Below are 26,786 nucleotides of genomic sequence, written 5' to 3'. Positions count from 1 at the left end.
CTCCATAAGTAAGTGAAACCACATGATAATTGACTCTCTCTGCTTGACTTATTTCCCTCAGCTTTATCTCCTCCAGTCCCGTCCATGTTGCTACAAAAGTTGGGTATTCGTCCTTTCTGAAGGAGGCATAATACTCCATAGTGTATATGGACCACATCTTCTTTATCCATTGAAGTGCATCTTGGTTCTTTCCAGAGTTTGGTGACTGTGGCCATTGCTGCTATAAACATTCTTTTCACTACATCTGTATCTTTGGGGTAGATTTTATTTACTTATTTGAGAGAGTAAGTGCGCGAGAGCGTGAGAGTATGCACAAGAGCATGAGCAGGGGAGAAGGGCAGAGAGAGAGGGAGAAGCAGACCCCCACTGAGGAGGGACCCCGATGCAGGGCTTGATCCCAGGACCCTGAGATGATCCCAGGACCCTGAGATCATGACCTGAGCCGAAGGCAGATGCTTAACCAACTGAGCCACACAAGTGCCCCAGCTTTGAAAATCTTAAGCCTCTTTTCATGCAAAAGAAATGAAAGCCTTATTATAAGTTGCTGTGTTCAATTGTGTTTGCTATTAAAAGGGCTGGTAAGAATCCACGGCTGTCTTCTTGTACACAGCCTGAGAATTTATCCTCTCAGAACAAAACTGAAGAATCCCTTCATTTGAAAGGCTACGATATGGGAAAACCTGAATTTGCATGAGCAAAAACCACACAAACAAAAAACAAAACCTCAAATTCATCTAACTGTAACAGAATTCAAAATCTGATTTACAAAATGTCATTTATCCATAATTTTTCCAGCATCACTATCTAGGAATAGTTCATGAGATACTGTTGGACACATAAGCAGGAGCTAAAATTAAAAAAAAAAAAAATCCGTATATGGTCCAGGCAAATAACAGGAATCCGTGAAGCAGGCTTGGGATCAGTGGGAGAGGCCGCCGTCCACTGCGGCCAGCGGGAGTGAGTCTGCTTCCACCAGGAGGACAGCCCTGATCAGATGGGCTTAATTGTCACCAGATGGGAATGCTGACACAGTGCCTGCGAATTTTCAAATTTTTCAAGAAAAACAAGAAATTGAGAATCTTTTTTATTTTTCATTATTGGTTAAAAAAAAAATCTAATATTTTCAAGAAATTGAGACTCTCCTATTGAGACTCTCCCAGTTTTTCATTATCGGTAAGAAAAAAAAAAATCATCAAATGTTTTCTAAAGCAAACAATGCAGATCTGAAGCTATCTTTGCCTCAAGAATCCTCATTTTGTAACCCCTGGCTGGGCCATTTTGATTCCACCAGAAAGGCACTGATGCGGCGATTTCATTTTTTCCTATTAGTTTGTTCACTTGCTTAAGTGTAAAAACTTCGGAGCCCCCATCTTGGCCTCGTTTGCATTACACTCCAGTCCTTATTACAAGTTCCTTCCAGCTCCACGCTCTGCCAGAAACAGGAGGTGGGTTTCACCCCACTTGCATGTCAAAGCGATCTCCACTGGCAGCTGGAGAGAGCTCTCTCTTGAGAAGGAATGCGCGCTCACGGGAAGCAGCACTGGGACTGGTCAGCTACGTCTGCCACGAGCACACGCTAGCGAGGATGGCCACACGCGTGTCTCATCTCTGCCGTTCTGGGCTCGCAAATAGAGTCCAAATTCCAACACACATTTCAAAGTTTCTGAAGACCTCACCCATATGTATAGCCTCATATGCTGCCGATACCTTACTCCCAATGTGTACCTCATACAACCTCCCTCCCTTGCACTCAAGTACAAAAAGATGGATCACATACCACATTCCTACATGCCCCAACTTTTGATACGAGCTTCACTGTCCAAAATGCCATCCTTGCTTAACCTTGTTTGCCTGCTCAGCTCCCACTCAAATTCACCACTGGAGTCAAAGGCACTTCCTTTGTGTATTTTCCCTAGCTCTCTGGTTTTAATTCTTCTATGTCCCACTATGCTTTGTGCCCATGTTTACAGGGAATTTTTTTAAATGGTCTTATGTCTCTCTTAATACAGTGTGAACTATTCAGGGTCACAAATCATGTCTTTTTTTTTTTTAAGATTTTATTTATTTATTTGAAAGACGGAGATCACAAGTAGGCAGAGAGAGAGAGAGAGGGAAGCAGGCTTCCTGCGGAGCAGGGAGCCCGATGCGGGGCTCGATCCCAGGACCCTGAGATCATGACCCGAGCCAAAGGCAGCAGCCCAAACCACTGAGCCACCCAGGTGCCCCACAAATCATGTCTTAATCACCTGTGTATCCTTAGGATCTAGGCAGAAACAGATCCTGTGCTTTTGGATGGACGGGTGGATGGGTGGGTAGATGGATAGATGGATGGATTGATGAAAGGTGGATGGATGGATGGTTGGATGGATGGTTGGACAGATAAGTGGATGGATGGATGGATGGTTGGATGGATGGATGGATGGATGGTTGGACAGGTAGGTGGGTGGGTGGATGAATGGATGGATGGATGGATGGACAGGTGGATGGATGGATGATTGGATGGATGGATGGATGGATGGTTGGACAGACAGGTGGGTGGGTGGATGGTTGGTTGGATGGATGGATGGATGGATGGATGGATGGATGGTTTGACAGATAGATGGGAGGATGGGCGGATAGGTTGATGGGTAGATGGGTGGCTGGACGGATAAAGTGATTACTCCATACCACACAGAAATGCAAGTCAATGACCTCTCTTAATTGGTTATTCATGTGATTCTGTCACAATTTCGGCCATGTCCACATATTAGAAATCACTCACAAATTTTATGTGACACTGCAAAGAACACAGCCTAGTATGGTGCTCTAAATTTAGAAAGTGAGGAACTCGGCTGCTGCTTCATGACCCGATCTCTCTCCTTCCATCTGCTAAGATGAAAGGCAATGTTTACGTGCCAAAGTTTGACATCCATGGACACACCTGCCCACATACCTATAATCCCAGCACTCATTTCCCTTAGCCATTGATTTCATGTTGTACTTACACTAATTTCTGACACATATTCAAATACATATTAAATAAAAACACAAGCGTGTCCCTATACCACCAAAATCCACATTACAGACCTCCAGTGGCATATGCACCAGGCTTGGGGAAACAATGATTTAAGTGATTTGTTCTTGAAAGCACACCATTTGACACATTGCACGGACGAGCCATCCATCATGCTGAAGATGCCGTTGACTTGAGGATATCTTCTTTATGGACAATTAAGCAGAATCCCCAGGAATACAGCACTTCCTCCTTGGTGAGCATCATGAAGATCGCTCAAACAGATGGTGTGACACACAGTCCTTATATCCTAAATAACAGCCTCTCGCAGCCGATGCAGAGCAGTTTTATTGGAACGAGACTGCAGCCTGCATAATGCTCTTTTATTCCTTTACAAATGGAATTAGTTATCGATTCTCCCTTTTATCACAGAGAAGTACAATTCACAATCACAGTAATCATTTTTAATATATGGACACCCATGCCTAATGGCCCCTGGGCATCCTTGTCGAAGGAGGTCACCGGCACCGCCTACCACAAAGAAGCCGGTTGCCCCACTAAATGCTAGAGTAGGCAAGCAGGCTGGGTGACGTCAAGGCCCAGAATAGCCTGCAGAACACACAGAGATAGAGCCTTCTCCAGGAAAGAGGTTCGGGTGCTTTGTCTGATCTCGTGCACTGAAATCCTGTGTGCCCATCCGAGCGCCGCTTCCTTTGTCCACCAAGAACACATGTCCCTGTTCCAAAAGGAGGCAAAGGAAGCACAGAGCTCCAATTCTGTAGTGTCTCCCTCACTCCACACCTAAATCCCAAGTTGGCTGCCCGACGCTACAATCTCAGCTACTTCGTGTCTTTTTAGCATCCTTTATCTTAGTAATAATTATAATGAAAATAAAAGCAAAATAGCACCATTGATTAAAACTGAGTTCCTTTCAAGGTGAGTTCATTCAACCATTGTGGTTATTCCTAAACCTCGGCCATTCGTGTGCCGTATTCCTGACCGTCTCCATATCTGGCACCACCTTTAATACCAGTTTAATGCTTCTTAAGAATTCCCTTTAAATCGACTTGGTTCTCTTTTCTTGAATCAAAGGCTAAAGCCTTATCTGTGAAGGTATATACTGAAAAACCCCACCCAAGTATTATTTTTAAAAAGGGTATCGGTTTCCTCCAAACCATTTGACTTCACTTTAGAGAATTACCTCGTTCGACTACCAGTCTTTTGAGGAGTGTGTTAGCTATTAAATTATTTCCCTTCATTGCCAAGCCCTCCCTATATCCTCCGCATTGCAAAAGTGGGTATGGGTCCTTTAGACACGTTTCCACTGCTAGCACGTACAACCATAAGCTTTGTCTAGTGTGACAGGAGGAGCATCGTAGGGGGAATGAGCTCTGCTCCTTGATGGAAACAGAGGCCCTTCTGCATCCTGCCTGTGGGAGTCACGGGGCACAGGGAGAAATGAGGCAGACGTGCAGCGTGTTGGGACTCAGAGTCGTTTGACATGCATAGTCGTTTGGCCCTGGAGTCTCGTGTCTTCTGTGAGCAGTCCTGGAAACGTGGAAGATAGAGTGCTGCAATCTCAGCCCCTCTGTGATTCTGGACGGTGGCATGGAGAGACCCTCCCCAAGGAAATGTGTACAGAGGAAGGTCTTTTGGGGCCTTGTTGGCCTAGAGGGGGAACTCTGGGCCAACAAGGCACTTGTTTACATTTAAACAAGTAAAGGCCAGCAGAACCTGTGGCGACCACATCATTCCTGTTCTGCTGGGTCATTAACCTTTCAACCGGATTATCCCGTAATTACTTTTTCTCCCCCCCCCACCCCCCCACTTGAGTGTTCCAGTGGATTTTCTTCCTCAGAAAGAAGAAAGAAACCTCTCAAGGATTTCTTGTCCTCTCCAATCCACATCCTGCCAACTTTCATTTATTTCCAGGACTTTCTTAAAATCTCCCAATTAACATTCCCTAGTGCTTCTCCAGTGGTGACAGGATACAGTCCACCCTTGACTGATGTGACTGTCCCAGTCTGGCCCCTATGCCCTCCCCACCTCACCCCCTGACCTGCCCCCTGTAATCTGTGCACTCCTGCCACGGAGGCAAGATTTTATTAAAGCTAATCCTTGGGGACCCTGGGGATCTCAGTCAGTGAAGCAGCTGCCTTCAGCTCAGGTGAATCTCAGGATCCTGGGAGCAAGCCCAGGATCAGGTTCCCTGCTCAGAGGGGACCCCGCTTCTCCTTCTCCCTCTGTCCGCTCCCCACCACCACCACCACTCATGCCCTGTGCGCTCTCTCTCTCTCTCTCTCTCTCTCTCTCTCAAATAAATAAATCTGTTCCTTCGAGAGGAGACTCTTTTTTCTCTACCTACTTCGGGCTCATATAACCATTAAGACCAAATTCAGACTTTGCCCTAAGTCATCAAAACAGAGTTTAGTAACAACCAATTCTACGTTTATGCTTCTTCCACTTCCGAATTCTCAAAAAAGTTTCCAGTAACTTAGAGTCAATGCCTTTGTGTCTGAATTTCCCACATCGGTGGCTAAGCTTGGAAACCGCTTCACGTCTGCAACTTGTTTTTCTAGAGCAAAAACCCTTGCAGAAGGGCTCTCATTTTCTGTGACTGCCTGCCAGTGCCTCCACTCTCTGCAGGCCAGGCATGGATCCCCGTGCAGAGCAGCGGGTGCTCGAGCCAGCCCTCGACAGTCCTCCCTGCCAGCAACCGGCCTGGGCTGTAGGCTCGGAGCCCAAGCAGGGTGAGAGCTCTTCCCCAGCAAGCTCAAACTGGAACTGGTACTAAATGCCTTACTTCATCCTATTCCAAGTCTGCACAAATAAGAACCTCATTGTGCATTTGGCCTCAATGTCTTCCTTGTGGAAGAGTTAGTTCGTCTGGGGAAATAAAACCGCTGCATAGAAAAGAAACAGAAAGAACCCCGACGTGGGTCATCTTCTTCTAACTGTCACCACGAGGACCCCCCTGTTTGATGGCGGATAAATTCTTCCTTACCCAACTGTTCTGGGAGGCTAGGAACCTGGATTTGTTCACTTTTCCTGCTAATCCTGAAGGCTGTTCCGGTGCCCCGATCTCCCTATTGAGGAGAATCCACATTGTGGGGAATCGGTGTTGGCCCTACAAAGAGGGGAGATTTTGCTTCCGGTCGGCGGATTTCCATGCGCACATTGCCCGCACCAGAACCAACGGTGAATGCATTTCATTCATCCTGTCTGTCCCTGTTCTTATGATCATTACAGCCGATCTTTACAGTTAAATCTGGGAGCTACAGGGCCCATTAGACTTGACTTTCTGAAATAACTCTGTTAGGGTTTCATGTTTTATTCAGACTAGAAATGGGGTCCTATCGATTGAGCTCCAAATATCGCGCTCTTCGATTAGAGTGGCTGTTTACTTTCCTGCGGGCTTTGGGGCTTTGTGAGACAGGCCGCCGTCACTAACGTTCTATAGATTAGTGCAAATCGCTGATTTTTCTTCAGTGGACCAGTGAACAATGCACACAACAAGTAGATTCCCATTGATCCAAACAAAAAGGATGTCTTCTTTAGCAGGGAGAGGTCCCGGTAGTCTCTGGCCATCTGTTTCCTTTCGGCCAACAGTAAGATGCGATTGCTGTGTGAAGAGAATGACTCTGGTGTACTGGGTGGTCCAAGAAGAAAGTGTTTGCTCTTGCCCAGTCTTTTCCAGGGAGTCAAATTGTCATTTTAGAGCCTGATTAACCACAGCATGCATGGGTACCATATCCTGATTAACCACAGCATCCATGGGTACCATATCCTGATTAACCACAGCATCCATGGGTACCATATCCTGATTAACCACAGCATCCGTGGGTACCATGTCCTGATTAACCACAGCATCCATGTGTACCATATCCTGATTAACCACAGCATCCATGGGTACCATATCCTGATTAACCACAGCATCCATGGGTACCATGTCCTGATTAACCACAGCATCCGTGGGTACCATACCCTGATTACCCACAGCATCCATGGGTACCATATCCTGATTAACCACAGCATCCATGGGTATCATATCCTGATTAACCACAGCATCCATGGGTACCATATCCTGATTAACCACAGCATTCATGGGTACCATATCCTTCAGCCTTCTGTGGAAAGATGCTGGGTACCTCCCATCATCTCCAAAGCACAAAGAATACAGCCTAACTCCAATGAGAAACCCTTGAGATCCACTAAGTCTTTTATAAATGTTATGGAGTGGATCATGGCCTCCACCACACACCCAACAGAGCACATATCCCAGAGTAAGGTAAATCCAAAATCAAGATCCATTTCCATTAGACACGAAGCCGTTCTGAGCCTTCATCTCCTTGTCCAGAAAATCAAGGCAATATTACTCATTATAAATAATTAGTATGACTTTCCCATGAAGCAATCCACCCAGAGTGTCAAGCCCCTGGAAGATATGTGGTAAATCTGAGTCTCTGATCTGTCCTGCTTCAGAATTGGGGGGTGGGGGGTGAGGAAGAGCCCTCTGAAAGAGGGGGGGGGGTTGGAAAATTTTAAACCAATAATTCTTAGTAAGAAGACTGACAGATTCTCATTTAGATTTACCAGCTCTCTGAATATATGATGTGGACCTAGATCTTGGCCACAGGGAAGAGGGAAGGTGTTGGGGGAGGCCCTGCTGTCCAACCGCGGGAAGACACAGTGGCACACAGTTGTAATGGTCTCTCGTTGCCAGCCCAGGATGGCACATATTTACTTATATGGGGAGATAAAGCCCCCTTGCATTCCATAGATGGTTAGGGGCCATAAGAATTTTTTCTGCGTGAGGTGGCCGGGCAAGATACTGCCGCCACTTTTTGGCAGAAGAGTAAAATGAAGGCAGAGATGCTCGGTGGTTGGCTAACGGCAGGTGGGCGGCACCAATAGGGCAAAGCAGGAGGTGACGCCCTGATCTATCGGGTTTTTCCTATTATCCATCTCTTTATAAAAAAAAAAAAAAAGAAAGAAAGAAAGAAATCTGTATGAAAAGAATGTGCAATCATAGGGACGATTATTAACGGTTATTGGCTTACCATTTGGCAGACTCTGTAATAGGTTATTTTTAATACGTTTTTGCCATGGTTAATTTCATGTGTCAGCCTGACTGGGCTGGGGGCGCCCCGACAGCTGGTCAGACATTATTTATGGGTGTGTCTGTGAGGGTGATTCTGGACAAGATTAGCCTTTGAATCCGCAGCATTTCCTGGGCCTCTGGCTTGCACAGGACAGATCGCGGAACTTCTCAGCCTGCATAATTTGATGAATCCATCTCTCATAACCTCTTTCTATCTGTCTGCATATAGTGTATTAGATCTGTTTGTCCAGAGAAGCTTAATGTAACTGTTTTGTTTAAGGCATCACAAATTTCTGGTGGGGACCCAATACTCCAGGCCACAGTTCCTTCTGCCCCGGGAAAGGCTGCAGTATCGGGGAAGGAGAACTGTAGCCAGCAAATCTGCAATTTCCCATAGTCCTGTGATCACCAGCACGCGGGGCTGTGGATGGGGGGTACGGGACATGCAAGCCCCACAGTGGGTTCTCAGATAATGGATGTCTAGGATGTCTGTGCACATCAAGAGTGTAACCCACGTGTTCACTGAACGATCCACTCAAAGGATGTTAGGCCCTATTTGATTTACTCGCCTCCCCGTGCTGGGTGACATGTCTCCTGGGACGTGGCAAGGTTGAAACCCCTGGTTAACAAGCAGAGCTGCTGGCCAGAGGAAGTGTTCGAAGTTGACTTTATTCAGAATGTGGGCCAGTGCTTTAAATTGGGGGGGAAAAATCACGTAAGGTCAGGACAACAGGGCTTCAGCAAAGGTCAGTAACACAGAGACACCTGATTTGTCACCGTGCTGACTGATCTGGGAGAGGTGACCTTCCAGAAGGCAGACGCACGCCGTGAGCGTGAAGAGGAGTTACGGGCGCAGGTGCGCGGTGCCCCCACCGGTGTGGCCCAGCCCCAGCGGCCCAGCTACTTCCATGGTAAATCCAAACAGCAGTTTAGGAGACATAATTAGAGCAGAAGGAATGAAGAAGACGGATGGAAACGATCGTCTTTGCCGGCGGCTTTTCCCACTTGACGATAACTAGAAGAGAAAATCTCTTCCCTGCTTAATGGCTGAGCTGCGTAAATCCAAAATCTCCTCTTGCTGTATCATTTCATGGGGTTCTCGGCTCAGCTATGATTTATGTTTCCTCCGGCTCCTAAAGCCAGAACTACCTTCTCAGCATCCACATGATCTAAGTGATATGCATCAATAAAAAGCCACTAAGTCACTAAACTCCCTGCATATTCGAGGAGCAATAAGAGAGAGGCGTCCTCTCTCCTCTCTGCCGCAGGCGGTGCAAATGCTTTTTGACAAGGAAAGATTTCAGGGTCTTCTCTGCCGTATCTTGTGTGTTCCTTAATCCCGCATCTAAGCCAATATACATTCAGCTGTTTGCAATGCTTTAGAAAGAAGAGGAGACGTGTCCAGCTCTGACAAACAGTTAACTCGAAACTGTCAGATCTTACTTAAAACAAGTTATTTGGTGGAGAATTCCAGAGCAAGGAAATAAAACAGAAGTGCCCACGGAAGAAGTGACACCACTCTTCACTCTGGGCTGTACTCTGTGGAAGGCCAGGGTGCCCGCTCACGGGACTGGCGAAACGAACTCGGCAGGCACCAGAGCTCACAGCCGACCTCAGTCCCTTGCCATCTGGGTCGCCTGGGGCACACCATCCACCTTCCTATGCACCGGTTTCCCGAGCCAGGAAAACAGGATTCCCAACAGTATTCTCCCCACAGTGTCGTTGGAAGGCCACATGACTTAGAACACAAGCAGCACGGAGAACAGCGCTGGGACGTTAGCACACAGGAAGGGTCTGATCAGCACATACCCTCGCGGACACTCTTACGTACACAGGCGGTCCCTGTGGCTGCCTGTGCCCGGCCCGTCACACGATCACAGTCCCCTGCAGTGAGAACCGAGCCAAGAACAGAACTGAAGTCAGTGTAACTCCAAATCCCTGGTCTCCCTCAGGACACGGGGTATCCTTGGGTGGGACAAATATGATTCCCTAATGGGTCACACTGGACCCCTCGTCTGGTATGGATTCTACTGTCCTGGATTTTGAGCCGGTGCTCTGGAAGGGTGAGTTTCTGGGTCTTGGGAAGGGGTAGGCGTATTTTGCATAGAGGAGGAACATACATCATCTGGGGCCGGAAGGTAGACTGTGGTGAGCTCTTTAAGGTGTGTCCACAAGTCTTCAACACTTCTCCCTCTAACAGGTGGAGAATGACCCCCTCTCACGGAAGGTGGGCTGGGTTGAGTAGCTTGTCTTGAATACAGTATGTCAGAAGTCACAGTGCGTGTCCTTGAAGTTAAGGCACTGAAGTCTCTGTGAATTCTCGCTCCCTCCCTCTCTATGTCTGTCTCTGTCTCTCTCAAATCGCTCACTCTGGGGGATCCAGCTGTCATGTCTTAAGAACACCTAAGTTGTCCATTTGCAGAGATTCACGGGATGGAGTAACTCCCCAGAGCAGCTAAGCCATTCCCAGATTCCTAACCCACTCGAAGTCTGTGTTAATACATGCATATTTTCCTGAGTAGCTAAGTTGTGGGTGATGTGTTATGCAGTGAGACCTTCCATCAGTCTTGGGCGGTGTAGAGCATTTCTCCAGTCGTTAGCAGATGGAGATCTGGAGACCCGCCACGGTGCCTGTCCATCGTGGGCTTTCTAGCAGCCCCTGCTGGCTGTGTTCTTCCTAGAGGAAAGGGAACATTCACAGGCACTCTTCCTGGGGAGCTCAATCCGTGTCCGTCATTCTCGGCCTGCCCAGAGCGCGTGCCCCTCGTGGCTGGGTTCTGCTGAGCTCTGCTCGTAGTCCCACGTCTGGATACGCAAGCTCAGTCTGGCCGGCTAGCACATTCCAGCTCGTGGCCACGGTGCGGCTGTTTCACACCGAGCCCAAGAGCAAGGGCTTCATGCTGAAATGGCTGGGAGCCAAGGCTCTCCTCCCGCTGGACTCAAAGATAACATGACGTAAGCCCTAATACTGTGGGGGTCCCGGCTCAGGTGGAGCCCGACAGCGAATGAGGACAGCGCCGAGGAATCAGGAGGAGGAAACAGAGAGAAAGCAAGCCCTAAGCAAGCCCTGAATCCAGCTTCGCCATAAACCTCACCAGCCCACATCAGCTCCGTGATCCAACCAATCAATGTCCTTTTTAAGCGTAACAAAATGCGATTTGAGTTTTCCTCATTTGTACAAAAATAGTCTAGTTAATGTTGGGACCTGTGTGAGAGCTGCCGGATCCTGCCTCCCACACCTGTCTGTGACTTCTCCACCTAAATCTTTAGCGAGGCTTTTGTCTGGGTTCCTGGGGTTCCAAGTGTCCTCTCTAGGGGATCCCATTCAGAAAACACACCCCTGTCATCTTACGCTCTGTCCACCCAGCCTCCAGGAGCTCATTCCTCAGTGTGGGGCCTTAACCCATGGGATGCAGATGCTCTTTCAAAGCCAAAATCTTTCTCCCTTAGAAGCCAGCTTTCTGCACATTGCTGAGCAAAGAGCAGGGACATTTTAATTTTCCATACAACAGCTCATCCATCAGAAGACACTGCTTTAAGCGCTCACAAACCAGACTCAAAAACAAAGGGCTTCCCTGGAGCAGGAAGTCTTAAACACATTAACATCTTCTTATTAGGTCTTTAGCAGCTCATTATTGTCTAGTCCAGCAGAAACCAGAGGCCTGGATGCAATTATGGCCAAGATAAGTTGGTGGCCACTGTCTCTGGGCCAGCACGGAATTTTCTATATTTCTTTTTCAAAAAGGAAATGAGTGAAGGGCCTGCTAATGATGAGTGGCGGGCTTTGGGAGTCCCAGGAGCTCTAATTTAGGCACAGGGTCATTTACTAGCCCATAAAAGCAAAAACCCCTCCCTTCACCAGAAAAAGAGGTGTGAAACGATCACCACTTTGGAAATGCATGTCTCATCCTTCCTGGGAAGATCTTCAAGGAAACTTGGCAACGAAAAGAAAATGTGTCTTTAAGGTGGTGTGCCTGAAAACCAGAGCATGTTAGAAATGCAGCAAAGCTCACTTTCGGCCCGCTGACCCCTCTGATGGGGGAGCGGTGGGGCGGGGTCTCTCACCTTGTCCTCCACAGTCCCAAAGGATGATGGAGGAATCACGCACAGGCTCGGGGCGAGCTTCCTGCTGGGAACTCTGACTCCAGAAGACCTGGGAGAAGTCACTTATCTCCTGAGAGCCTTGGATTCCTCGTCTGTAAAACTGAGCTAGTAGCATTCCTTACCTTAAAGTCCTGCTGGAGGCATAAATGAGCGGACTCGGCTGACGTGCATCTAACGGGGCTTGGCCAACAAGAAAGTCTCACTACTAATACCCCTTGTCTACGTCCTGCTACCAAGAGCAGAAAGCGTTACACTATGCAGTAGAGGTTCTGTGAAGATGGAGGTTCCGTATTCTCTGGATTACAGGCGCTCCGTGGGGACCAGAGAGAACCTGGATCACGGTATCTAACTACCGAGGTCCAAGCCCCCACCCACCGAAAACCCACTTGACCATCGAGGCTCCATATTTCTAGGATCACCTCCAGTGAGAAGGAATTCTCAGATGCTCCAGGAAACATCTAGCATGGGACAACTCATGTAGGTGCTCATGTCATCATCGGATCTTTCAGCTTTTCCTTCCCCCTTTTCTTCCTCTTTCCTCCCTCCCCTGTGACCCAATCCTAGAGCCCATGAAGCTTCCAGTCGGGTGAGGTAAAAACCTAAGCACATACAAATACCTAGAAGTCCATAGGGCAAGTCAAACATTTGTGAGGTCTTTTTTTACAAATGCAGCCTTCCCTGGTTCTCCCCCAGAAGGGAGCGCATGACTTACACATTTAACACGTGGCCATTCAATTACATATGCTAAGAATTAAAGAGAGAGAAAAACAAAATCTATCTGGGACTCCTCCTATACCCCCTTAAATTTCCTCGACCCCGTCTGGCCCCTAAGGACCCAAGGAAATAAGCAACAACCAAATGCAAGGAGAATAAAGGGGAATTAACTCTTGCATCTGGAGTCTCAAAGAGCCCAAATCCTTGGGAGTGAAATTTAATTTAAGGAATTTCAGAGCTTCGTTTGATGCTTGGTGGGTCTGCCTTGCATGCTCTGATGCAGGGCGAACCTGTGCGTAGGTGGATTCAGCTAGACCACTGTCATCTCCAGGCCACACAAAGGATGTTAAGGCATCAAGATTTAGTGGAACCTGCCAAAGTCTGAAGAGCCACAAAGCCGTGAAGTCACATTTGAAATCACGCCTAAAACTCTGGCCAAAGACTCCATGCCGGAGATGGCTAAACACCTTACATTCCTCACCTGTTTCTCCAGTCATCCTATTCCCTGAGCCCTCAGCACCCCCAAATGCTCTCTGGAAGAGTGTGCTCCCATCGCCCAGTGTCACTTTCATGAGCTGGAATGAGACAGAATCCTGGCGCAGAGGGACAGAGTGAGGTCTGTCATTTTTGCCCACTTTTTAATAGAGACCAGCGTATAAGAATTTTCCACTATTCAGCGATCTGTCCTATTAGAAGTGTGGTGAGAAACACCCCATGGAGAGGACCCCATGCGGCGGGGGGACACTCAGGTGGGCTGGAGGGTACAGGTGGTGTGTGACGGGGTCAGGTGCTAGGCAGTGATGCTGCCCACCAGGGAGGTGACCCTCGCTTAAGCTTGTCAGAAGCAGAAATCCAGTTTTCTGAAATTGTCCATTTGGGTATGTGGGCTACCAAAGCTTTCTCCAGTGGGAGGTATGGCTGCCTTCGAAGGCCTCCACTGAAGGGTGCCTCAAATAAGGAGGAGATGTCTCCGCCCAGACCTGCTCGAGCCTGGGGAAGCATCCTCAACCGGGCTTCCATGCTCTCCTCACGAGTTTGTGACTGAGCCAAGTACAATGCATGACACAGATGGATTTACCTTTGGTTTTGGCTTGTCGTTTTATTTCTTTAATTAATTAATTTGTTGGTTTATTTTTGTTACTTTTTACATAGCGGAAATCAAGAGTCTGATGCTTAACCAACTGAGCCACCCGGGCGCCCCTACATTTTCACATGTATTACGAAATGTAACGTACACAAAAGTCATGTTTCTGGACTGGCAACTTGCAGTGTCGCTAAATTAAGGTGTTTTGGTGGTGGGGGAGGTTGTTTTTGTTTTTGTTTTAAGTCTAAAAGGTGAATTCATTTAAAGAAAAACAAGAAACTATATAAAGGCACAGCATTGTGTGCCATTGGCCCAACCGTGAAGGTGGCATGAACACACACCAGGGAAAACCGTCTCTGGGGACGCTATTTCTGCTCACAAGCAAGGTATTTCTATCACAGGGGGAGGGAAGGCTCCCTCCAGAACCCGGGAGCATCCCTGCTGTCAGTCACCCACTCCTCCGCGGGCTCATCCTGGGACGGAAGGAGGAACAATGAAAGGGGGTGAAGGTTAGACGCATAGATAAGCGGAGACGGACAGCCGCGGACGGATGAGCGGACGGATGTGTGGGGAGGAGGCTCAGGTGTGGAGACCCAGAGGGAGGACAAGGCAGAGACGGGAGCTGGAGGGGCAGTGGGGCCACGGCAGAGAACAGGCCAGTGTAACCTTTGGTCTCCAGCCTCTGCGCTGTCCACCCCCCCCGGAACTCACCCACACGCGCCCCTGCTTCCTGATAATTCCTTCCCAGCTTATCTCCAGTTCCTCCGCTGCCCCTGCCCCGCACTCCTGCCGGCTCTGCTCTTCTCTAGCACACCGTGTTAATGGCATGCCTTTGTTGTCTGAAGAAATCTCCCCCAGCTTGGGCTGGATTAAAATTTAATAAAACATCGGGTTGCCACAGGACTACCAAGCAAATGACAGCTGTTTAATTAAAGCTTAAAACTTGATTAGATGGCACCACGGAGGGAAAACACTCCAGAGGGAAGGCGTAAAACTGTTAAAAATCGAGCCTGAAGTAAAGACATTATTTAAATACACCGTGGAAACTGTAAGTCGGCTGGTGCCCAGCGGGGTCCGATGGCTGCTCTGGGGTTGACGTCCCGGCCCCCACAAAGGCCCCATGTCTGCCTGCCCCCCGGGGCTGCCCTGGGAGCTGTCAAGGTAAAGCAGGTGTCGACGCTAATTCTGTGTGCCAACGTGCGGGGGAGGGCCCGAAACCCAGGAGGCGCCTCAGGACAGAACACAGAACAGCACAGGTCGTCTTCTGTGGACTCACGTCTGAGGTTGAGGGTCCGGAACCGGGGGTGTTGGGGGGGGGGCAGGGCAAAGCACACTGTCCCCTTCCCCAGCCCAGGACCTTCCACAGTGACTCAAGAGCCAGCATCGCAGCAGAGTAGAAACAGTTAAGACCCACCTGGGAAATATCCTGCTGTTTAAAAAAAAAGAGAGAAAAACACTCTGCTCAAGGGAAAATATAATAGAGAATGTTGATCCGTTCCCTTCATCAAAATCAACTCAACCCGTCTCTTCTGGAGCAGAACAGGGCAAGGAACAAGGTTCTTAGAAACTTATACTGATGTGAATCACACGTCACTGGAGGTTATGTTACAAGACTGCTCCTGCCACGTCCTACTCCCCAGAGGGGAGCCTGCGGTGGTTGGTGAAGCCTGAGAGCATGCATGTCCGAAGAACATGAAGGGATTGTTCTATTGCCTCATTTACAAAATTAAAACTTACGAGGACAATTAGGACAAGTATTTTCTTTTTCTGTTTGATCCACAATTGGCGGACTCAGAGGCTCTGCTCAGTTATTGTAATCCCAAGAAATCCCGCCGCGCCCTCCGGCCGCACTCACGTCCTGCTTCGGGACGGGGGGGCAGAGGTATGGAAGTGCGTCCCGCAAAAGGCCGTGCTCGGCTTCCCGCATCCCGTCCCGTCCAACGGCATCGTGTCTTCGCCTTGCAGCAGACCTTTGTGCAGTGAGACGGCAGTGCTCTATCCTCGGGGCCTAACAGGCAGCGTCGAGCTACTGAGCACTGGCCATGTGGCCAGTGTGACCAAGAAACTGAGTTTTGAAGTGATTTGAATTCAGACCGCCATGCGTGGCCATGATCCTGCCCCACACAGTTGAATATCCATCGATATTTTTCTTAAGACCCCCGTAAAATAACACGGAAAGTAAACAGCCCCGTTCCTCTTTAGAAAAACGCGAAGATGGTATTTACTGCTTATTGAAAGAAAAACCCAGTCTCTCTCGGCCTTTAACAAGACAGGAGGAAACTGCTCATTTTGGCTTTTTATTGGCCTTTCTGATTTTACAAAGGACTCTTAAAATCCAGAAGGATGGACTGTCCAAGGCAGGCGGCTCGGTTTCTGTTACAGAATCACAGTATTTGGCCCCCTACCAACCGGCAGCAAGCTTAAAGGCAGCCCCACTGCTTCCAAGGATCGCCCCTCCATGAGGACGTGTGTCTACTTTTCTAAGAGCCCCGGACCATTCATTGAGCAGTGTCCGCTACTACCACTGTCCTAGTCAAAGCTGACAATCACACACTCTTCCCTGAAAGATGCCACCCGCTGGTTGCAGAAGTCAACAGGAACTGAAGGTTTGAAATGCGTTTGCTTCATAACAACCTTGCTCCTTGCTGTGCTCAAGGGGTCCCTCCCTACAGACTGACGCTGGGGCGGATGCCAGCTGTGCCACCCTGGGAATGGAAATGAGAGATGGACAATGAGGGGACCCAGTTAAATGGGCCCAGCGGGAGATTTCCGCTAAGCACGTAGCCCACGGACACCAATTCTTGTAGGTTCCGTCTGAAAGGAGGGCCCCCCGAAGACCAAGTCAGCCATTTGCTGGAAGCTGGTGCCGTTCCTGGGAGGAAATATCATGCGCATTCCCACTTGACACTGTAGCGTAAGGGCTCGCGTCCGACGCTGGGGGGCCAGGGAAGCACGCGGGAAGGGCAGAGGCCGTTGCCAGATCGGGTGACTCAGAGCGTATGGTGCCCCCTGCCTCGTTTTCACGCTGCCGCCACTCATGTGGGAGCTGACTGCCCTTAAACAAATGAAACCATCTAGAGGAAGGACAAAGCTGGAGGCTTCCCCTTCCCTGGCCTCCAGCTGTATCACAGTAATAATAACCGAAACGGCGTGGCGCGGGCACAAAGCGGACACAGAGCAACAGAAGACAGAAGACAGGCCCCTGAGTGAATGGACACACGGTCAACGGATCTTCCCACAAGGCGGCACAAGGTCAGAGGGCTGGGTGGCCTGCACGTCCAAAGAGCAAAAACAAGCAAACCACCACAACCACCAGCATCGCCCTGGGGAGGCTCTGGACCAGGAGGAAGCAGCCCGGGAAGTGCGGACTCCAAACACAGGACGGAATGGACGTGAGGAAAAGCGGAGGACGCAGCACCCCATCCCCCAGTCCTCAGGGCCTGAGAGCCATGAGGGTCAAGTGTCGTGGGTCGCTGTGAGGGGTTTTGCCATCAGGAAACCCCTCCACACCTGCTCCCCACAGTCTTCACCAATGCTGAGCTGGGCCGCCAGAGTCCCCTGCTGCCCGCCCTCCCCACCTGGAGCTGCTGCCACAATGACACCTGCCCCCCAGGGCCCCAGTGGTTGCTGTACCCTGAGATCTTCAGGCTCAGAACGCCCCAGCCCAGGGCCCTCTGCCAGACCTGAGCCCTCATTGCTCTGCATGTTCCCACCAGGTCCCCATGTCACGGCTCTGTGCATGGCACAAGCTGGGCTGCTAGGTGCCCCACCATCTGGGTCTCAAGTTGGGGCTTCTCTGCACCCCGACCCATGGTCCCCATGAGTGGCTTTAATGGGCTGAGCTGCTGCTGTTGTGTGACCTTGATCTTCACATGTGGTTTGTTTGTTTGTTTGTTTAAGGCCCTTGGCATGCGGGGCCTGTCAGATGGAACTCTGGGCTCTAACCACTCCCCAGGTTGGCAAGATTTTCAAAGAGTGACAGCTCACAGCCAAGGATGGGGAGGAATCTGTATCCTCCATGCTGCTCGCAAGAAAACGAACCTGGCAGAAATTAACGGGAGCCAGGATGCAAGCGTTGTGATCCTGCTGTCTGATCTCCAGGTGTGAAAAAATGATCAGCACGAGTAACAGGAAGTTGTGTGAAATACGTGGCTTGTGGCGTCCCTGTTTGGGGAGAACCAAAACCAGACAAAATAGGGGCACCCGGGTGGCTCAGTCGGGTGGGTATCTGCCTTCAGCTCAGGTCATGATCCCGGGGTGCTGGGATCGAGACTCGCATCGGGCTCCCTGCTCCATGGGGAGCCTGCTTCTCCCTCTGCCTGCTGCTTCCCCTGCTTGTGCTCTCGCTCGCTCGCTCTCTCTGACAAATAAATAAGTAAAATCTTTTTTAAAAAGACAGACAAAATAAAACCCAAACCTGGGAATAGTGTGAGCGTTTGAATAAAATGGAAGGAGGAATAAATTATGTATCCTGGAATGATGACCTATGACAGACAGAAGGCTTCAGGTCCCCTCTACTGACCTCTAGTGGGAAGTGTTGAGCTGTAAAGACGTGCGTGGAGAATGCACGCCTTGTTGTCAACATATAAAATGAGCCATCGGAAGCAAACAGGGAAACCCTGTAAATGCGTGTGTGCAGCCTGAAGGCAACTACAGTCAGAGGCTCATAATGCAAGATCTGCTGATATAAAACGCTGCAGATATAAAACGCTGGGAGAATAAAAACAAGAAGTGAAAAGAAACAAACCATCTGGTCCACACCCATATTTCAGAGTGGAAACTGAGGCCCAGAGAGAGGGAGGGCTTCTCCTGAGGTCACACAGCAAGTAAGGCCTAAGTCCAGGGCTCAGGGGGCCACGTGGAAGAATACGGCTGGTCGTGCTGGTTGAAAGAGAAGGACGTCCTCCCGCCGCACAGATCGGGAGCGACCCCCCCTTGGGCAGCACGCTGGTCCTCAGACCTTCGGAATGCCTCTGCTAGGCCACCTGCCCCTTCCCAAGGCAAGAGCTCTCACCTCCAGCAGGGGTCCACCACGGTGCTGGAGCAGCTGAACTTTTTTTTTAAAGATTTTATTTATTTGAGAGAGAGCAAGGGAGGGGGCGGAGAAGCAGGCCCCCCACTGAGCAGGGAGCCCCCACTGCGGGACTCCGTCCCATGACTCTGGGATCATGACTTGAGCTAAAGGCAGATGCTTCACTGACTGAGCCACCCAGGCCCCCTAAATAAAAGTATTCTAACGTTTCCTGTTACATAACTGGAAAATGCCAGCATCCCTTGTCACCCACAGTCGGAAACTTGAAAATGACATGGCGAGAGAAACCCAGTCTATCACCGGCAGGTGGGTCCTGCGGCTGCGAGACGCTGAGGCTGAAAGGCACGGCTGGGTTTAGAAAGAAGGATCGTCAGGAAGCCGCGACTCCTGGGTTGGGCTGAACGCCGAGGAAGGCTGGGCAACAGGGCGGTGAGGGAACTCCGCACTGTCCGCCCAGTTTTTCCACAACCCTAAAATTGGTCTCTGAGTCGAAATCTATTTGCGGGGGAGAGGGACTGAGCAATGAACACCTCCCAGTGATCTTACTTATGACGCCACCCATCACCCTGTCACAGTGCTTTCGGTCCCCACAGAAACCTCAAAGCTCCTGCAGACGCAGCATACTCGGTTCCGCCCGCAGCACACTGGCGGCGGCACAAGTGCCCCCCGTTTGTAAGCCCGCCCTGTGCGCCGCCCCCGTGTGAACTGTCCAGACCCAGCCCCCATTGCTGCCACTTGCTCCACCGTGAATATAAACACTTTCCAGTTTCCCAAATGCAGCAAACACGCCCCCACCTCAGGGCCTTTGCACTTCTCTTCCCTGTCCTGGGAAGGGGTCTGTTCCAGATGAAGACCTCCTCCTTCCTTCATTGCCTCCAGCTCTCTGCTTGGACACCACTCGCCCGCCAGGCTCTCCGTGACCATACCCCAGAGCAGCCCCCTCAGCCCGACCCACTCGCCTTTGCCCCCTGCTTGATTTTGACTTAAAACATACACATCCTGTCATTGCATGTTTTTACTTCTGGGTCTTTCTAGTTTTCATCTCCCCACTTGAAGGACTATTGATCTGAAGACACTGGGGAATCCAGAGATGGATTTCATGATCTTGGGTCCAATAAGAAGGGTGTTTTTATGTTCACAAACTTCTAATGTAAATTTCACATTTCCCTTGCAGGATTCTATTAAAAATATAAGCAACAAACCATAGTGGTAGTTTTAGCAGTATCGGCGACTTCATCACCAGTGGGAATTACAGATATTTTCCTATCATCTTATAGTCACAGCAGATGTTTCAAAACGTCAATTACACCCAGCACTACTGCAAAATTACAGGAGCCGTTGGACCTGCCACTCGCTCTTGTTACTAATTCAGTAATAGAGAAGTGCCTGTGCTCCTATTTCACGGAGTTTGGTAACTACATCTCCGCGTAATCCATGGCCTTCACAATGCTATGTATTTTCAGTACACATTTAAGCACACGAACGTGAGCCAAGTCTATGGGATGGCCCCTCCCCCACTGCCAACAGGATCTACAGACGAAGGGACAACCTCACTGGGTCTTTACCCCAAAGATACAGAAGGAGCCAAAAGAAGGGGCACCTGTGCCCCAATGTTCCTAGCAGCAATGTCCACAGTCGCCAAACTGTGGGTAGAGCTGGGATGCCCTTCAACGGACGAATGGATAAGGAAGATGTGGTCCATATGTACACTATGGAGTATTACTCAGATAACCAGAAACAATGAACACTCAACTTCTGCATCGACACGGGTGGAACCGGAGAGGATGCTGCGGAGTGGAACAAGCCACGCAGAGAAAGACAATCATCGTATGGTTTCATTCGTGGGTGGAAGATAAGGAAGAGTACGGAGGACATTCGGAGAAGGAAGGGGGACATGGACAGGGGGACACTGGAAGGAGAGACAGGTCATGAGACACTGTGGACTCTGAGAAACACACTGAGGTTTTCAGAGGGGATGGGGGTGGGGGATGGGCCGCCTGGGGACGGGTACCAAGAACGGCACGGATGGCATGGAGCCCTGGGTGTTATACGCGAGCAATGAGTCACCGATACTGCATCAAAAACTGATGATGTGCTGTATGACGTACTGTACGAACATAACAGAATAAAAAATAAATAAAAAGAACTAAAAGTATGACCGCACTCACGATGCTATAAATTCCACGTGGTGTTTGCTGCCTACTCCTCTGCCTAGAACCGTGCCTGGCATAGCCTCAGAATCTACAATGATTTCACTGCGCCAAGTTCCCAAGTGACTTGGTGCACGAGGAAATGGAAATTAGCTTGAAGAATGTGGACAAGCTCACCAGGGTCCCAGAGCTGGCAGGAGGGGAGAGCCGGGATTCTCTCAGCCCCACAGTGCACGGTCCCCCCGCCCAGATGGCCCCTCCGGCAACAGGATGGGTCCTCCTTGTAATCTGCAGGGGAGGGAAAAACTTCCCTTCTTCTCTCCTAGGTTCTCTGGCCAGATAATCCTCTAGCTTATTCATCTCTAGATGAGATCATTCTCTTCTAGGTTCTCTGGTCTCATAACCACATTGACATGAGGAAGACTAACACAAGGAAAACAGATTTCATTTTGTAAGTATGGGAGCTCCCCCAAGATAGGAGACTCAGGGCCTGTGGGGCAGCTGGGGCTTATGTGCCGTCCTGAGCAGAGGAAGGGGAGAGGGCATGGGGCTGCAGAGGCGAGGAGGCTGACTCCCGGGACGAGGGGCTGGGGAAGTGTCAGGTGATTAGGAGTCGGCCACGCGGATCAGTCTTTCAGAGAAAAAGCTGTCTTTGGGACTAACTCTTGATCTAAATTCTTATAGGTAGTCAAGGGGGAGGTAAAAGTTGTTCTTGAGTCTGCTAGGTCTTAATCGCTTCAGCTCAGAAGTAATCCACGTGGCAAAGTGGCACATTTGGGGGTCCTTTACTCTGCTCCCCCTCAGATGGAACAGAAACTTCCACAGAACCACACTCTGAAACAGCAGGACAGAGAAGCTACTCTGTGTGTGCCCGAAGACCCCAGTTTAGAAGTCACTGGGGTGAGATGAGATGAGACCCCACCTGCCACAGCTGTGGACGACCAAACAGATCTCAAGATCCACAGAGAGATCTCAAGATCCGCAGAGTGACCTACAGAGAGATCTCAAGGGGTCTCCCTGGCCGTGGGCTTAGCCTCCTGCCCCCCCATCCAGGGCTCTCCGCAGCAGATCACGGTGCCAACAACATCTTCAGCATCTAGTGTGGACTGGGCTCGCTGCCTCTTGTGAAGAGGTCACCCACTCTCACTGCGTCCCCTCCAGCTGGGACAGGCTGGCCAGTCCGCACACCGAGCTCCAGCAGACCCGCCACGCACAGTCAAGGGGCTGTGTTTTTCAGTCACTCCCACATGGGAGGCCCCCCTCTGGCCCTCCATGCTTCTGACTGATTTGTGCTGGAGACACCCCTACGAGACGGTGAATCCAACAGGGCAGAGGAGACACCCTGCTGTAAAAAAATAAAATAAAATAATTAATTAAAAAAATAAAAATCCCTTGCATAGCAGGGCTTCAAACAGCAAAGGCTGATTTCCCCCTCACGTATGTGTCCATCATTTTAGGTTAGCTAAAGGCTGTCTTACACGGACACGCAGACACACTGGGTCCATGTGCCGGGCCGCAGGCTGACAGAAGCCCCTCCATGGGACAGTGACATGCCCAGGCAAGGATCTCTCGGGGCTTTCTCGTGATGGCAATAACGCATCCAGCCCACAAGCCACATGGTCGATTTCTGGTCACACATCAACCTTCAGTTGCACTGCCCTACGTCATAGGACCCCTGTGCCCTAAACCTGGAAAGATCTGTGAACAGCACTAATGACTACGTAGGGGAGGGAAAACAACTTCCCCTCTGCCCTTCCACGTTCTCGGCTGAGATCCCTGGGCACTAACAGGTTCACAGGAGAAAAACAAACAGGTTTAAGAACATGCTACCTCCTGTACTGGGAGAGACCCAGGAAAACAGCACTCCCCAAAATGGCCCAAGCCATCCCTTTAAACACCATCTCAGGCTAAAGACGAAAGAAGTTGGGCTCAGGGGAGGAGCCAGGTTTGGGGAGTTAGTGGGAGAGCCCACTGAGCAAGGTTAGGGGCTGCTGTCCACGCTGCACTGACAGGCGTTTCTAGAGACTCGGCGTCCCACCCCTGGTCCTGGCAGAGACAGGAGCGCGCCCATCCAGAGATCTGTCTTATAAACATCTCCCCAGAAAGGGTACTGGTGCTGGGGAGAGGTAAGCCCAGACTAGGACAGTGTCGCACCCCACACAGAACTTATAAGGCAAAATTCCACACCCACTTGTGTTTTGTCATTAATAAGGGGCTTCCAGGGGACGGCCTCAGGTAAGCCCCCAACACACAGCACACAGCGTGGGTGAGACCCCTTTTGAAAGGAAAATGCTGCAAAGCAGCCACGCAAAGTTCTCATCCCGCATCCCCACAGTCCCTGGACCACAGGCTTTCCTGGTCGATCTCTGGCCCGTGAGACCGGTCCTGGGGAATACAAATCGATCTAAACATACTCGTTGGCTGGCTTGGGTCTAGAGAAGGCAGTCATCCCCCCACTTGAAGAACAAATAAGCAAACACATATGAAATCATTAAAGACAGCTTCACATTGATCCCAAAGGCATTGCGAGGTGAAAGCACAGACACAGAGCATCATGACTGTCCACTAAAGACTTCCCTCCCTTGGCAGGGGTTCAGCCTGACCGAGTTGCAACTCGGCGCTACTCGATGGGCTGATATGAGTTGGCTCAGAGCGTTGGCTCTATGGCCCCTTGAGTTCCTCTTCCAACCAGCCTCTGACAGGGCGAAGGGCACTCGAGAAGGAACCACTGTAGCCTCTCTGGGAAGATGACAGCTGAGCTGAGACCTGAATGAGACATGGGCTTACTAGGAAAACGCCTTAGGGAGCAGGCTCTCCCGGGAATCCTAGTGCAACAGCCGAAGTCAGAGTCGAGCCGGGTGCTCACCACAGAAGAGCAAAAAGCCAGTGCCGTCTGCCCCTCAGCAGAGGACAAGGAGGTTGTCTCAATGTAACACTGAAGTGGGAGGCAGGGGACCACTCCCAATGGGCTGTGTGACTAGGGAAAGTGGGCTGCGCTCCGAGCATGATGGAACACAAGACAGCACTGTAAGTGGGACAGTACGTGAGGCCCGTCGCCGTGGGGACACTAACCACTCCTCCCTTTGTGGATTAGCACACGCCTTTTGTCTATTAAAGGCTCTGAGTAGTTCATCAGTAACGAACCTGTTTAAGTGCATGCAATAAACACAATAACGTTCCCCAGGATGCCCACATCCGAGTCCTCAGAACCTGTGACTATGTCGCCCAATGTAATCATGAGGGTCCTTATAAGTGAAAGAGGGGAACAGGAATGTCAGCGTCATAAGTAGTTTGAGAAGGCCTTGACCAGTCCGGCCAGTTCAAAGATGGAAGGCGCCCCCGGCCAAGGGATGCAGGCAGCCTCTGGACACTGGGAAAGGTCTCCCCTACAGACCCCGGGGGGAACACAGCCTTGCCCACACCTTCACTAGAGCCCCAGGGGGCCCATGTAAGACTTCGGATACACTGAGCTGTAAGATAATACATTTGCTTTAAGCCACTGTCTGTAGTTAATTGGTTATAGCAGCAAGAGGAGGTAGATATGGCTCGTCCCTTCAGGAGTCGCCCAGCTTTGCTGGACCCCAGGACACCTTCTAAAAAGCTGAGAGGAACAGCACAGTCCTAAAATGTCTAAATGAGGATCCAGCTATCAGCTTCGTCAGGTGCTGGGAAGAAGTGTCGCCTCACAGGTGAGAATCACATCAGAGGGTGTGTAACAGAGCACTTGGGAAGGAGGGACCCCTGTAATAACGCAGACGGTCATTGTCACCTGGCCACCTGTACCGCTTTGCCTGAGATCAAAAGCTTCCTCTTCAGCTCTGCCCTTGTGATAAACATCACCGCCGAACACCAAACAGAATTGTCCAGAAGGAATTCAAACAAAGGACAGAATTAGAAAGCTCTGAGCTAAATGGAAGCATTGGCCTTTTCAGTTCCAGAACAAGGGCTGAAATTGATGTCACTCGCGGGAAGTCAGGTGTTGCTTATCAAGACGTCGGCACACTTGAGGCAATTTGGAGAGAAATCCATCCTTCCAAGAGCGCACACCACACGATGGCCACGTACTCAGGTGACTATCTTGTGCCTCCACCTGCTACAAGCCCATTGGCTCAGAGTCACCAGATCTCCAAATCTCAAGTCAAAAATCTCAACATTGGGTAAGATTCCTAACCTCCAGTCTTGAAAATGAATGCACAAGATGTAATATGTTGGATGGTCAAACCCAGCATGCCCGCAGGCCACCTCTGCCGAGAACCCGAAATGCACAGCACACAGACTGAGGCGGGCACGAAACTCAGCGCTGCGAGGTCCACAACACAGTTCCTCTACAACTGACCTTCTGCGCTGAGCATCAGGCATTCTGCTGAGCCCTCTGAGCCGAGCTGCACCATCCCCATAACCAGCTGGGAAGACTGAGGCTCAGGGAATCTGCCTGGTGCTCACAGCCCACAGGGGACAAAGCAGAGATCCGAGTGTAGATTTTCCTGGATCTGGGTACAAGTCTCTGAACTGCAGTGCTCCCCACTTCTTCCACTTCTCCTCCAGCTGTACCAACTTGTCAAGCCCTCCTGCTCAGAGACAGATGACAGCCAAAGTGGCGACAGGACCAGATGATGCTGTGGTGTCTGCAGCAGACCCTGGCAGGGGGATCTGCTCCTAGCCTCCCACCCTCCGCCAGGAGCAAGCGTCCAGAACAGCCCGTCACAGGATGACCAAGCCCCAGCAGCTTGCGCTGGCGTGGCACCTGCTACGTGTTAAGTAAAAGCTGTCGCTTTCCTGACAAATGTCTCTGTCTGGATTTGTATACATCCATGTGCTACAGACAGAAATCGTGTTCAATGAAACATGGTGAGCTGGTTCAGAGCGTCCTGACCGTCAGCGAGGTGTCATCTCCCACCCTCTCCCGCCTTCCTGCTGGAGCTTCCCAGAAAGGCACTGACCCGTGTGGCCTGTCCTGTCCGTGGAGGCAAGGGTGTCTTCTCTCTCTGCTTCATCTCTCCTTCCTCCACCAACAGGACAGGAAGCAGCAGAGGCATCACTGGCCCTGCTAATCTCTCCATAAACGCTCGTCTCTTATTACTTACCTGGAGTTACAGATTTTCCATGAAAAAGCCCAGCATGCTGTCTTCCTCACAGGTGACGGTCAGTGGTCACGCATGGGGATTGTCTTGCTGAGTGCCTGCCACCCAGAAATGTGGCTTTTGATCACCTTCAGAGTCACCTGTAGGGAAGACTAAAAAGAGATCGGGGCCTTTCCCCCAAAGCAGGAGACTCGGGTTGGTTAAAAACTGAAATCAACACTCGCAGGGCCACTGTAGGCACATTGATCAGGGCGGCTACAATATCTCGGGGCCTCGGCGTCCCTGAAGCAGAATGTCTCAACCTCGGTCTCCCAGACACGTGGGTCCAGATGCTTCCCTGCTGTGAAGGGGCAGAGGTCTCCGTCTCCCGGCAGCAGGATCCCCCAGGCTGAGGACGACTGCGTAAGGACAGACAAGGATCAGAATGAGCAACCACAGGGCTTCACGGTGGGAGCAATCACTCTGGCCCGCTGTCGGGGAAGACAATTCTCCCGAAACTGCCAAGCCGTCTCGGGATCCTTGGTTCCT

General features: G+C 50.3%; 1 long non-coding RNA gene across 1 annotated transcript in view; it reads right to left on the bottom strand.

The window, feature by feature from the left end:
* LOC309848338 overlaps positions 1-26,319 on the bottom strand; it is a 28,950-nt gene extending 2,631 nt beyond the window's left edge. Inside the window, exon 1 of the long non-coding RNA XR_014302970.1 lies at positions 26,262-26,319. This is a non-coding gene — a long non-coding RNA (uncharacterized lncRNA). The remainder of the gene's footprint in view (positions 1-26,261) is intronic.
* Between the last annotated feature and the right edge of the window lie 467 nt (positions 26,320-26,786).

This window comes from Mustela nivalis (assembly GCF_964662115.1).
Source record: "Mustela nivalis genome assembly, chromosome: 14".
Taxonomy (NCBI): domain Eukaryota; kingdom Metazoa; phylum Chordata; class Mammalia; order Carnivora; family Mustelidae; genus Mustela; species Mustela nivalis.
This window is presented reverse-complemented; position numbering and strand designations above follow the sequence as displayed.